The sequence below is a fragment of the Mus pahari genome, chromosome 4 (assembly GCF_900095145.1).
Source record: "Mus pahari chromosome 4, PAHARI_EIJ_v1.1, whole genome shotgun sequence".
Classification (NCBI taxonomy): domain Eukaryota; kingdom Metazoa; phylum Chordata; class Mammalia; order Rodentia; family Muridae; genus Mus; species Mus pahari.
Window position 1 is genome coordinate 16,552,015 of NC_034593.1, and position 15,270 is coordinate 16,567,284.

Here is a 15,270-nt window from a genome sequence, read left to right on the forward strand (position 1 = left end):
AGAAGTTGAAAAGATCTCCCATGCTCATGGATTGGCAGGATTAATATAGTAAAAATGGCCATTTTACCAAAGCAATCTACAGATTCTATGCGATTCCCTTCAAAATTCCAACTCAATTCTTCATAGAGTGAGAAAGAACAATTTGCAAATTCATCTGGAATAACAAAAACCCAGGATAGTGAAACCTGTTCTCAACAATAAAAGAATCTCTGGTGGAATCACCATGCCTGACCTCAAGCTGTACTACAGAGCAATAGTGATAGAAATTGCATGGCACTGGTTCAGTGACAGGCAGGTAGAACAATGGAATAGAATTGAAGACCCAGAAATGAAACCACACACCTATGATCACTTGATCTTTGACAAAGGAGCTAAAACTATCCAGTGGAAAAAAGACAGCCTTTTCAACAAATGGTGCTGGTGAGGTTACCATGTAGAAGAATGCAAATCGATCCATTCTTATCTCCTTGTACAAAGCTCACATCCAAGTGGATCAAGGACCTCCACATAAAACCAGATACACTGAAACTAATAGAAAAGAAAGTGGGAAAGAGCCTCAAGCACACGGGCAGAGGGGAAATTTTCCTATTCTGATTTTCAAATGCAATACTGAAAAGATAGAAACCACCTTTGAGGTTATTTTAGGAGCTTAGGAGCAGAGAGGATGTGACTTGAATGTACGTGTTATCAGTTACTAATCAGTCTTATGAAGAGATGGGTGTCAGGATATATTTTTGGGAGAGCTGAAAGGTATTGTATAAAGCATGAGGAAAAGTGGAAGACATGGAGAAATCAGGGGTACTCAATATGATCTTGGCCTGACCGGCTGGCTAATCTGATTAGTAGTACATTTTGCTCATATATAAAATACAGATCAAATACTGAGTGTTTGAGTCATGAGAAATTTGTATATGAATTGAGATGTCAGTGAAGAAGTGGTATAAAAATTTGGAGCTCAAAGCTGCAAGCTGGCTCCTGGAACCCATGTGAGATTAAATATGGACTGCTGCAAAAATTTAGCAATTACCCAGGCAGTGGGCAACAATAGGAGGGAGGAGATGGAACAAGTTGGTAGAGAGATCTGTTTAACCAAAAGGCAGCAATGTGGACAGAAGGCCAGTCCTTTCCAGGAATCCTGGAAAGGTGGACAATGTTTCTGGCATAGTACATATCATCCAGAGGCTTGATTAGTAACAAAGAGAAGTAGAAGTATTTGGATACTAGTAATGTCCATTTGTTTTATTTTGTGGTTTTTCTATATAAAAGACAAGTGAAATTGTATATTTGAACTCTTCCAATTGATTTCTAAAAGGACATGACAACTACAGAAACCAGATAAGCTGGGATCCAAAGTATTATTTCTTCAAAGGGATAGAGGCAGAGGGAAAGGATGCAGGATCTTTCTTAAACTGCCTTCTGCATTAAATCAACAGTATCCAACAGCTTCCTGAAAAGGGCAAAATAAAATATGCTGATCAGACCTCCTATAACCCCATGGCATTTGGGAGAGGGAAGGCCTGAAGGTTTAATAAATTAGGAGTGAACAGTGACATGCTTTGGTCTCCCGTGGATTATGAAGCAATCGGGGCACAGGAAAAGGGAAGGCAAGACTTCCAGATGAAGGCACATTTTCACTCCTGGTTGGTTTTGAACATGCTCACTTGCCTAGAAATCTGAAGAAATAATGACCCTCTGAATAGATAGAAAGAGATTGATGCTCTATTCTGTACTTCCTAAAATTTTGTTTCTTTTGTATGTATGGGTATTTGGCATGCATGCATGTCTATGCATCACGTGGGTACTTGGTACCTGAGGTAGGAGGTAGAAGAAAGCATTGGCTTCCCAAGAATGTTGTTACATACTGTTGTAAGTAGCTGTTTGGGTGTTAGAAATAGAATCCAGACTGTCTGGAAGAGCAGCTCTTATTCAACAAGCCATCACCTGGCCTCTGCTTTAGTACTTATAGAATGACTTAGGCCACTAGATGGTGATTAATGAGTCAGGGAAATGCAGGTCTCATCATTTTCTGGTCAGACCTGTGGTTTCTCATCCAGCACGGTTCTCACCAGGCATCTGAACACCATGCCTTCCCTCTATTCCTAGATCTGTGAGGACATATCTTCCTCACACAGGCAACAGTAATCACATTTGACTTTTCCTTGACATTTGATTGAGTTTAATCATTGTGGGGAGGGGGAGGGGGAATGAGCCCAGTTCATTCATGGTTGAAAATAAACTGCCACACAATATAATTTCTGGACAGACGTTATTTTTGTTTTGTTTGGGAGAGTACTCTTTTAAAATACATTTCTTCAGATTTAAGACTATGTTGGTAGTTAAGGAATGACTGACTTGCAGAATTAGTGATAAAATGTTCCCTTCATTGGAAATGAATGCCACCACAAAATACATTGGAAATGAATGCCATCACAAAATACATAGTATCTATATGACATATTCAAAGAACAGACCCAAATAATCCCTCAGCTGTGCTGGGATCAAATGTTCACTAAAGTTGATCCCTGCCTTTTCTTGGATTAACCTCTGTATAATTTAAGATACATTATGCCCCTGGATTAATCTACATTCCTTCAAGTTATATGAAATGTGTGATTATCTTCTCTAACAGAAAGAAACAGAAGGATATGCAATCCAGTCTCCAACAGTGGGCTTCCTGAAGCATTCCTAGTTGACTTTGGGACGTGTTTGATACGGAAGCTTATGATGGGTGTGCCTCATTTTTGGGGAATTCACTTCAAAGACCATAACACAGGATACAGTGAAAATCTGGTCGCTTTTGAGCTGGGAAACACTGCAGCTTTCCTGTGCTCATCCTGTCCACTCAGGAAAGAGCCTTGGCCTTGCCCAGCATTCTGTTTCTTTAGATTTCTAAGAGCTTCCTCATAGGGACCTCAGTTCTCTTAAGCCAGTGCTGAGTGTTAGAAAAATGCTTCATCTGGGAAGATCTAGGGGACATATACCAACATCACTGCTAGGAACGAGAAATGCCATTGAAATCTCCTGCATTCAGCAATGGCTTGGTTCTCAAACTCAAGTCTACCAGTGGATTTTTTTTTCTCTTAATAACTCTGAAATCTTTGGCAAAATACTTAATTTTCTGGTCTCGTAGTCTGTAAAATTGTGTCCTGTGGGCTGGAGGTGAAGATTAAATGAACTAATGCTCAGTACATAGATCTATACAAATTTCATAATAAATGACCTAAATCATGCTAGCTATTATTGCTAAAACTAAAATCCATCTATATGCAGTCTATAATAGAAACTAAAAATAACCCCACAGAGAAATATGGATTCAAAAAATAAACATTTTCAGTTATAATTTTGCTTATGCAATGTTACTTCAAAACATCACAATGTTTATATATTCAGCAATAAAAAGTTAAACTTCAACATGCTTTTGGTATTGGTCATTTATTCCTTCTGTGATTATCTCCTCAATCAGATGATCTCAAATGCACACCTAGGAGAGCTTGTGTATCATTAATAAAAAATACGGGTTACCTTGAAAACAAGCTGCATTGAATAGAAAATTATGACTAGGTCCTACGAGTGGATGAAGCAAAAGGAAGCTGTAAATGTTATGCTGAAGACAAAAAGGGACAACCAAACATGTGTGGACTAGAAAACAATGCTGTTCAGTCATTTTTCATATTTTTAAAAGTCGGAATGAGAACATCATCCCTATAGCATCTTTGTCCTTAGTACCATTCATGGTTAGATGTTTCACCGGTCTGTCAGGATGTCTGCAAATTTCAAGTGTTTCATGAAAACTCTCTTAGAAAAGGAAATCTTTACAAGTTTGAGTGTAGCTGAGATATATCAAACTGGTCATTTTACTGTTTTTTTAGACATTTAAAATTATGTGCAATCTAAATGTGATGGAGCTTGCCTATAGTTCCAATACTTAGAAGGCTGAGCTACGAGGATTATGAGTTCAAGGTATGTACTATAGAAGCAAAACTGCATTAAAAAAAAAAAAGCAAATAAAATTAAAGTGAAATAAAGTTTGTTGTTTTGGTTTGGTTTGGTTTGGTTTGGTTTGGTTGGTTTGGTTTGGTTTGGTTGGTTTGATTTGGTTTGGTTGGTTTGGTTTGGTTTGGTTGGTTTGGTTTGGTTTGGTTTGGTTTGGTTGGTTTGGTTTGATTTGGTTGGTTTGGTTTGGTTTGGTTTGGTTGGTTTGGCTTGGTTTGGTTTGGTTTGGTTGGTTTTTGGTTTGGTTGGTTTGGTTTGGTTGGTTTGGTTTCCTTTGGTTTGGTTGGTTTGGTTTCCTTTGGTTTCGTTTGGTTTGGTTGGTTGGTTTGGTTTGGTTTTGTTTGGTTTTGGGAACAGGGTTTCAGACAGCCTAGGCTGTTCTTAAACTCCATAGGTACCACTCCTGGGCATATACCCAAAAGAAGCTCCAACATATAACAAGGACACATGCTCCACTGTTTATAGCAGCCTTATTTATAATAACCAGAAGCTGGAAAGAACCCAGATGTCCTTCAACAGAGGCATAGATACAGAGAATGTGGTATATTTATACAATGGAATACTACATATCTATTAAAAATAATAGAATAAGAATAAAGAATTCATGAAATTCTTAGGCAAATGAATGGAAACAACATCCTGAATGAGGTAACCCAATCACAAAAGAACATACATGAAATGCACTCACTGATAAGTGGATATTTGCTCAAAAGCTCGGAATGCCCAAGATACAATTCACAGACCACATGAAGCTCAAGAAGGAAGACCAAAGAGTGGATGCTTCGGTCTTTCTTAGAAGGCATAACAAAATACTCATGGGAGCAAATATGGAGACAAAGTGTGGAACATAGACTTAAGAAAAGGCCATCCAGAGACTGCCCCACCTGGGGATCCATCTCATATACAGTCACCAAACACAGACACTATTGTAGATGTCAAGAAGTGTACGCTGACAGGAGACTGATATAGCTGTCTCCTGAGAGGCTTTGCCATAGCCTGATGTCTACAGAGGCACATGCTCACAGCCAACCATTGAACTGCTCATGGGGTCCCCAAAGGAGGAGTTAGAGAAAGGACTGAAGGAGCTGAAGGGGCTTGCAACCACATAGGAAGAATAACAATATCAACCAGGCAGAGCTCCCAGGGTCTAAACCACAAACCAAGAAGTACACATAGAGGGACGCATGGCTCCAGTCATACATGTAGGAGAGAATGGCCTTGTTTGGCATCAATAGGAGAAGAGGACTTTGGTTCTGTGAAGGTTCAATGCCCCAGTGTAGGGGAATGTGAGGGCAGGGAGGTGGGAGTGGGTGGGTGAGTAGGTGTACACCATCAGAGAAGCAGAAAGAGGCGGTATGGGGTAGTAGATTTCTTGGGGGGGGGCATCAGGAAAGAGGATAGGGAGTAACTTCTGAAATGTAAATAAAATATTCAATAAAAATAATGACTTTGAAGTACCTTGTGATCAGTCTGTTTCTACCTTTCTTTTCTTTCTTTTCTTTTCTTTTGTTTTCTTTTCCTTTCTTTTCTCTTCTTTTCTTTTCTTTTCTTTTCTTTTCTTTTTTTGGTTTTTCGAGCCAGGGTTTTTCTGTGTAGCCTTGGCTGTCCTGGAACTCACTTTGTAGACCAGGCTGGCCTCAAACTCAGAGATCTGCCTGCCTCTGTCTCCTAAGTGCTAGGATTAAAGGCGTGTGCCACCACGCCTGACTGTTTCTACCTTTCTGTTACAAAGGTATTTATATCACCACACTCATCCAGAAGAGGGGGGTTTATACACATACAAAGGATAATTTGTTCTAAATAATGTGCTAAAAAGGAAAAAAAATTGAGGTATGATAAGGAGCTGTCTAAATAACCAAATTTCTAGATGTCCCTGCATCATAGATAGTTTTCATCAAAGGACACTGAGTTCTCAACTATTTAAGCTGCTCCTTGATCCTGACCAGTGATTTCAAAATTCTGCCTTCAATCTCAAGGGAGGCAAAGGTGTCTGGAAGAAGATCAACATGAGTGCATCCACACAGGCAAAAAAGAAGCTAGTGTGATTGCGATGAGAAGGCAACAGCATCGTCTTTTCCTTGACTTTTCTCCATGCAGGGACTGAGTGTGAAAACAGAAGGAACTTAAGGGAGAATACTACAACATTGACAAATAAATGGAATTATGGAATCTAGTCATGTTCTGTTCATACAGGAAATATTTAAACACAGTTATAAGAAGAAACCAAGAACAATTGTGCAGTTGAAGTCCAAATGGCTATACTTTTTACAGTTGAGGATTTTTTTTTTCTAGAACATGTTCAAATTAGTTGTCTACAGTTCAATGAGAAAGTTCAATTTACAACATTGGGATATCTATTCTTTAGGATCAAATGTTGTGAAGATCGCATTTAACTAAAGTTCTGGAGAAAATTTAGAGCTAGTGTGAAAGGATGGACTATCCAGAGACTACCTGACCCAGGGATCCATCCCATCATCAGCCCCCAAACCCAGATACTATTGCACATGCCAGCATGATTTTGCTGAAGGGACCCTGATATAGCGGTCTCTTGTGAGGTTATGCCAGTACCTGGCAAACACAGAAGTGGATGTTCACAGTCAGCTATTGGATGGAATGCAGGGTCCCCAATGGAGGAGCTAGAGAAAGTACCCAAGGAGCTGAAGGGGTCTGCAACCCTATAGGTGGAATGATAATATGAACTAACCAGTACCCCAGAGCTCGTGTCTCTAGCTGCCTATGTAGCAGAAGACACATCGGCTATCATTGGGAAGAGAGACCCTTTGGTCTTGCAAACTTTATATTCCCCAGTACAGGGGAATGCCAGGGCCAAGAAGTGGGAGTGGGTGTAGGGGAGGAGGGTGGGGGTAGGCTATGGGGTTTGGGATAGTGTTTGAAATGTAAATAAAGAAAATATCTAAGAAAAAAAGAAAAAAAGATTAGGTGTATTACATATTAGGTGTATTACATGTGTGTGTATATGCATATATATATGTATGTGTATATATACATATATACATATATATGTGTATATGTGTATTATGTATATTTATATATATGTGTCTGTATATATATGTGTGCTTTTCTTCTTGTTGAGACCAAACCGTTGACAAGAAACAATATAAGGAAAGAGACATTTATTCTTGTTTATCATCAAGCTGCATTGTTACTTTATCATGGCAAGGAAGACATGGTGATGAAAGGGCCATGTTCATGGCTTTTTAATAAGAGTTGTTATTGTTTTTCTTTTTCTCTACCTCCCCTACAATTGAGACTGCACTGTTATATTTGTTTATCAAGCTTTAATGCACAACAACTGGGAGGTTTTACTCTATTTTAATACTCTAAACTAATCTGACATCTCTCAGCCAAAATCCCTGGGATGCTTGCATTTTAGTAGTAATCTGCTCCAGGTCTTTTCCTGTGGTCTCTTCTACCCATGACTTATCTTCACATCCTCTCTCTCCTGCCCCTCCCCTGGCTGAGAGGAAGTCCTGTCCTATTTTCTCCCCTACCCAGACAATGACTAAGCAGCTTTCATTGACCAATCAGAATATATGGAGAGCAAAGCTTGCACAACATTGAATTGGGTTCATAAAAATCACAACCAGATACGGCGCCTAAAAACCTGCATTTTAATTGTACAATGCACAATAACATTTTGCCTGCAGTAGCAGGATAAGGAAAAGTTGATAAGGAAAGGAGTGGCTTTAGAAAGTGAAGGTTCTTTCTTGTGTGTGTGGGGGAACCTGTAGAGATCATCTTTCCAAGAGTCAAAGCCCACCACCCACTTACCAGGCAGGGTAGGATAGAAGGCTAAAGGGTTCATTTTTGCTAGACATTGGCCACTGCTAGGGGTAATCAAGCTAAATGATTTAAATTTACTTCTAGAAACAAAACTATAGTTACTATAACTGTCATATTTAGACCAAAAATGGAAGAAATATATAAAACTGTGGGGCTCTGGCTAGCAAGTGATAGGCAGGAAAAATGGCAATATGAGCAAGAGCTGACCTGGTCACACTGCATCTGCTCTCAGGAACCAGAGTGAACAAGAAGTGGGTTAGGCTAAAAATCCCAAAGGCTTCAACCCCAATGGTGACTTTCTTCTTCCAGTGAGTCAACAACTCCTGAAGGTTCCAAAACAGCATTACCAGTGGGGACCAAGTGTTGAAACTGTTAGTACCAGGACACTCCAAGCCGCAGCCTAACTATGTGACCTTTGACCTGCGTTGCCAGGACAGTGACCCTCAATCCCACAATCCACTTGGCTCAGCTCAGCTCCCACCCTCACTGGTGTGACATCATTTTCTATATAAATTAGGGGATCACCCTCTCCTCTCTCTCTCTCTCTCTCTCTCTCTCTCTCTCTCTTCTCTCCCCTCTCTTTCTCTTTTTCCTCTTCTCTGCCCTTCTACCCGCTTTGCTGCCTCCCTATCCTTGCACAATAAACCTCTCCCACATGGAACCACCTTGGCCTGGTCTGCTGTTTGGTTTATATGCTCTCTCTCTATATATATTAATATTGATTGATATTAATTAACTCATAAAACAAACACCTTAGGCTGTTTTGAATAATCACAGTCAATGTAAGTACGTATTCAGCCCTTGGAGTTCACAACTGGTTTGAAAATAATGTTCACTCATGGTGCTAAGCATATATAATAGAAAATAAGTGTTCTTCAGTTCAGTATCCCTATACCAAATAGTGTAACAGTATTTACACAGCATTTTCATTGAAATAGGTATCGTGTGCAACCTTGTAATGATTTAAAGCATGCAGAAGAGAATACATAGGTTGGAGACAAATATCACAATCCATATCAGACTCTGGCATGTGCAGATGTTGGTACTATTGACAATGAAGAACAACTATAAACATATGTTTCCATTTTCAGCTTTTCAAATTGTATATGCATTTTTCTCTGTATAGCAACGTCCTCCTTGTTTTCTGTAGGGAATGGTGTCTAGCTGGGGTCTCTCACAATACTCATGCAAATGTCTCCAAGTAGCAAACCCCTCCCTGCTGTGTTGAATAGGAACGTGCTTTAAAGTAATCGCAAATCCAGACTTGCTTATTTTGTTAATCTTGCTTTGTGGGAAAAAAAATCATACTTTTTTGATCCATTCTTTCTTGATTAATCTATAGTATGCTTTTGAAATAGATTTTTGGCTCACCTACCCACCCTAGAAGATTTTAATTTTATCTGAAGTAAAATTGTATCCCTGAAAATTGAGACAAATATGCAAGTACTTTTTCGTTTTTGTCTCATACTATTATCTTAATATATTTTTCACTAAAGATATAATAAGCAGGCATTCAAACATGAGTCTTAAAAGTATGTCTATAGAGTGATCTTATGAAAACAAGATCCACCATGTTCCATTTCCCTTCTTTTTGAACAAAACAAGAAAGGCTTCCATTTTTATCACCCTCTATAGAATGTCTGTTAGACAAAAATGCAATGTGGGGGCAGTGTGTGCTTCCCGCAATGAGCTCTGCACTGAACACAGGAATCTTGGCTGGCAGTGCTATGATGCAGTGTACAGCAATTCACCATGTGTCAGGAGCTCACAGCAATGCTCTATTCGGTGTTTCCCTTACCCATTATCACTTCAGACAATAAGTATTTGATACAAAGTAAAAGCGATGGGTGCTAAGTGTACTAGTTAGTGAGTGTGCTCCAAGAAAACAGGAAAGTCAACATAGTTCATGCCTGTTGAAATTATTTTAGTGTATTTAAATACATCTCACATTATGTTGCACATGGATTGCTGGATGGGAACTCTGGAAATCAATCCTAAGAAATTAACTGTTTCCATTCTATAAAATACGTTATTTACTCTCCTAAATTGTGTAGTCATTGCTTTAAAAATCTGTCTGGAATTTCCTGCTAAAGTCTCAGTACCCCTCCCCCACTCCAGACCCCTCCCTTAAAAATGGTAAGGAAATAAGAATAGAGAGAACATGTGCAGGATTCCAAATTACTGTGTAAATGAGCATTTATGTTTGTATTTGAAATCATGAGTTTAGGATAAAAAAATGGCTCATCTTTTCCTGGAAAAACAGCTTTATTTTTGTAGACCTCTGTTCTTTTTGGCACTTGGTTCCAGAGATACGATCTGTCTCTTGCAGTCACAATCATGTAGTTGATGGACTTGGCACAGCACTCCTGTTCATGATTCCACAATGTCAAATGTGTGACATTTTCTGTAATTGTCTCTCAAAAGCACACTGAGCTATTCAGAATTCTCAGCAGCTGTCTTTCACACAAACCATCCCTATAGAATTTCTTCTGCAGCTTATGCAGCTGGGGCCTATGTGAAAACTTGACTTCAGAAAAAAGTGTCTTGTATTTAGATCAACTTGATACAAAGCTAGTCTTTGGTTATGACAATAAATCATAAGTTTCCCATAAGACAGACAAGTACTGTCTCTATTGATCTAGACTCCCAGCCCTGATAGTTATTTTATGAGTGTTAAAATTCATGCATTTTATTTATATTTTGCTTTCTTAAGATTTTTACAAACAGTGGAATTATGCCACTCTTGCTGTTTCTCTTTTCTCTCTAGGTCCTTCTTTCAATACTCCCCACTCACAAATGGGTTGGTTTATTTCTTTCATTATTGTTGTTGTTGTTGTTGTTGGTGGTGGTGGTGGTGGTGGTGGTGGTGGTGGTAGTGTGTGTGTGTGTGTGTGTGTGTGTGTATGCATGTACAAATACATAAAGACAGCATGCTAAGTCCAGATTTGCTTTTTGTATGTATATGATTTCAAGCCTGACAACTTTTTTTGAACAACTTATAAAGAGGCTCATCTCTAGGAGCAGCTAATTCTACTTTTCTCAGAAGTCATTAGTTGCCCGTAGTTCTTGATTTATGAGCAAGATCCCATGAAATTTCTCCCTTCCATGTTAGCATGTCTATTGTTATTGCCATTGATCCATTCTTATTTATTCTATTCCTAGAAAGTCTGCTTGGCAGCATACATCCTGATATTCTGGCTCTTGCATGCTTTCCCCTCCCTCTTCCTCAATGCTTACTGAGCCATATACAGACACACACAAACTCATTAGGGTGAACTACCCATCATCTGTTGATCTTTGCACTGTGTCTATTTGTGGTTTTCTGTGATGGCCTCCACATGCTAGAAAGAGAAGTTTCTTTGATCAGGGTTGGGATTGTAGCTAACCTTATGTGAGATTTAGAATATAGATAAGAATTATTCTGGTATAGCAATGTAGCACTAATAGATTCTTTTCTAGGAGCCTGATACCACTAGCTCTAGGAAATTGGCTGAATTACTAATGCCACACATGAGTTCCCTCTTGTTGAGTTAAGGCCAACCATTGGCAACACTAAAATATGAGGGTTTTTTATTGCAACTTTATGCCTATCATTCTATGCTGGTCATGTTGTGGTTCACAGATATCACAGCTGGATAAGACTGTAAATTTCTTTTCTCTATTGCTGCATGCATAGTATTTTATGGAATCATGGAAACCAGACCACAGGAGCCTACTGGCTTTCAGGTTAGATTCAAGTTATATCATCATCTAAGAGCATAGTGTCCTAGGCATGCAGTGTTTTCAGAAAAGGGCTAATCTTCAGTCTCTGAGAGGAAAAGTTTCTTTACAGCTAAGAAAACAATCAGTCAAATAAAGAAGGATCTTCCAAGATGGCAAAACAAAAAAAAAAAAAAAAATGCCAGCAACACATCTGACAGAAGATTAATACCTAGAATATAAAACAGACTATTAGACAGAGTCAAGAAAACTCATTTTTAGAAATGTGCTACAGATCCAAACAGGGAGTTCTCAATAAAATAAAAAACAAAAAACAAACAAAAACAAAAACAAAAAACAAAACAAAACTAAGAAATACTTTAAAAGGTGTTTACCATTCATAACAATAAGGAAAATGTATATTAAGACAATTTTGACATTTCATCTTATTCCAGTCAAAATGTATAAGATCAACAGTGAACAATAGATGCTGGTGAGGTTGTAGAGTAAGAAGAACCCTTATTCACTGTGGAAGGAAATGTGGAAGTCGATATAGAGAAGACTAAATATCTTAGTTGGGGTTTCAAATGCTGAGAAGAGACACCATGACTAAGTGAACTCGTTCAAGTTTAGTTGAGGATGGCTTACAGGTTCAGTCCATTATCATTATGGCAGGAAACATGGCAACATCCAGGCAGACATGGTGCTGGAAAAGGAGCTGAGAGTTCTACACCTTATTACAAAGCAACATAGAAGAAGACTATCTTGCAGGCAGTTATGAGGAGGTCTCAAAGCCTACCCACACTCGACACACTTCCTCTAATAAGGCCACATGTACTCCAGCAAGGCCATACCTCATAATAGATGTTTGGCCCTTTCACTAGGTCAAGGATATTCAAAATGACACAGTAGCCAGGTGGTGGTGGCGCACGCCTTTAATCCCAGCACTTGGGAGGCAGAGGCAGGCAGATTTCTGAGTTCGAGGCCAGCCTGTTCTACAAAGTGAGTTCCAGGACAGCCATGGCTACACAGAGAAACCCTGTCTCACAAAACAAAACAAAACAAACAGACAGACAAAAAGCGACACAGTAACAAAAAAGCCTAAAAGGCAAACAAGCAAAAGCAAAAACCAAAACCAAAACAACAACAACAAAAAAACTAAAAATAAATCTATCATGTAACCCAGCTAGACATCATACATCATACTCCCCAGATTCATGTTCAGCTATATCCATTACCATCCTATTGGCAATACAGAGAAAATGGAACCAACCTAAATGTCCATCTTCAGATGAATAATAATAAAAATGTGGCATATGTGCACAATGAAATAGAAAAATGAAACTATGAAATTTGTAAGCAGATAGACTTAGAAAAAAATTATATTGAATAAGGTGACCCAGACCCAGAAATATAAACTCCATGCGTTATCTTTCATCTGTGGTTTCTAGCTTCAAATATTCAGATGTGGGTATATAACATGGAGTAACCGCAGAAACCAGAAATATAAAAAGGAATCATAGGAGTGTATGGGGCAGGGGTTGTGGGTCTGAGAGAAGAATAGTAGGATGCAGGTAATAGGCAGAGGGAAATGCAAAAGGAGACAGAGTCTTCACCTGGGGAGGAAGGTCAAAACAGAAAGAGAAGGAAGAATGATGTTGTGTGATAAAGTCTCAAAAAATCACGTTATCTTTATTTACCTATAATTATACATAATATATATACACATATGGTTATATGTGTATATACATATATGTAAGATATACCACACATACATCTATGTACACACATATATGTATACATATATATATATATATATATATATATATATACTCACATATACATATGACTTAACTTTTATATCTATGTATACATATGTATATAAAAGTTAATTCCTTTGGGCTGACAATACATCCCACAGGAACCATAGAAAAATAAAAACCCCAGTAGCACTATGAGAAACTTCCTTCCCAATGGTTAGTCAAGGTAATCCATGTGATTCTCAAAACATTACAGACTACTGGTGTAGAACTAGTTTTTAATCAGTGCTTATCATATTAGCATTATGGATTCATCATAAATACTAAGAAACTAAAATTGTAGGCAGTTTTTCTTAACCTAGAAGCTGAAGTGCTTATATACTTGTCAGCAATTTGCTCTTTTATATATTCTAGTAGAATTATGTTAGAGAGTGCTGTTCCCCTTAAATACATCCAGATCTATAAAAGAGAGAATAGAGTTCCTTCAAACCCCACTCAGTCATGAGGAATAACCTTCCAAGCATGTGAATCACTTTTGCAACTCACTCTCTGGAAGGACACAGTCAGTAATCCAGACACAACTCTGACTTCAGTCAGCTGTTGTGTGTTAGATACTAGTTCCTAGACACTAGATAATATAAATAAAACTAATCTTCAAGTTTTTTCAATAATAAAAATACAATGTTTCACCTCCATCCATTCAATAACTACCTAGATAGGGAAGAAAGCTATGATTTTTCAACTAAAGTATTCATAACAATGATCATAATGATCTACTTCAAAAATGACTAATTAGGACTCCAAGAGGTAACTTGAGTGTGGATATTAACCTGACAAGCAGATCAATATGTGATGAATGCATTTCCACTTGCTAGTACAAAATAAATTTATGCAGATGACAATTCCCAAGTTTGTTGATTGCATTGATCTCAAGAGATAAATTATAATTAAATTTTTACTGGATGTCCAATTTGTCAGTTTTGTGATTTATAAGAAAAAGTTTTGTTTCATACAAAGAAAGCATATAGAAGTTCTGGTAATTTTGTGTTTCAAGATTTAAATGTGTTGCAATTTGAATTTCACATAATTTAACTGCCACAGGTTTATACTTAGGCATCATAGAAAATTTACAAAAATATTAGTTCTGATTTGGTATCTTCAAGGAAGAGAAAGCAGCTAAGGAATTGGAATTTTGTAGAAGAATAAGAGAAGAAACCTCACAGGGGAGAATTTCAGAGGACTGAGTATGAGAGTGAATGTTGCAGTTGAGTGGACAATGGCAGAAATGAATACATGTGGCAGAGAAGAAACACTCTTTGAAATAACTTACTTTATTGCCAAGCTCTATTACTTGGCCAAGAGTTGTTTGGATCTGGATTTTGTGTTCGTATCCATAGTTCCTTTAATCTACCCAAAGTATATGGTTCGTTAAATTCAACTGAATAAATATAAGCAAGTGGCATTCTATGACTTTTTTTTCTTGTTGTGTTGAAAGGTAGATTCCAGCTAGCAGAAGTCAAGAACTGTCCATATATCGCAAATTTAAATGGTTATCAGGTAAAACACTCAGAGTATGCCTTTTCCTGTTCAAATTCCAACTGGCTTTGCCTAACACAGAATTTGTCTTTTGTTAATCTTAGAGGAGCCAAACTGGAGGTAAGAGTGCAGACTATGCCCTATCTGAACTGTTGTCCCTGTTGGAAATTTGAGAACCATGATTTGGCTTAGAAAAATGTCTACCACAATACTGTTGATTTTGCCCAGCTGTTATGAATGGGAAAAAGGGTGCCTTTTTTTATCTGAGTTCTCCTGCCAAGTGTAAGGTCTAACATCTGTACAAGATAACCAAAAAAGCAAAAACAAAACAACAAAACAAACAAACAAACAAACAAAAAATAGAATTCATTCGGGACTTGAGGATCCAGACATGAGGATAATTTTACAGATCAAGTTTCTGATGGTACATGGAAGCATGTTCATCTGATATATTGATGAGATCAAATAAATGTGAGTA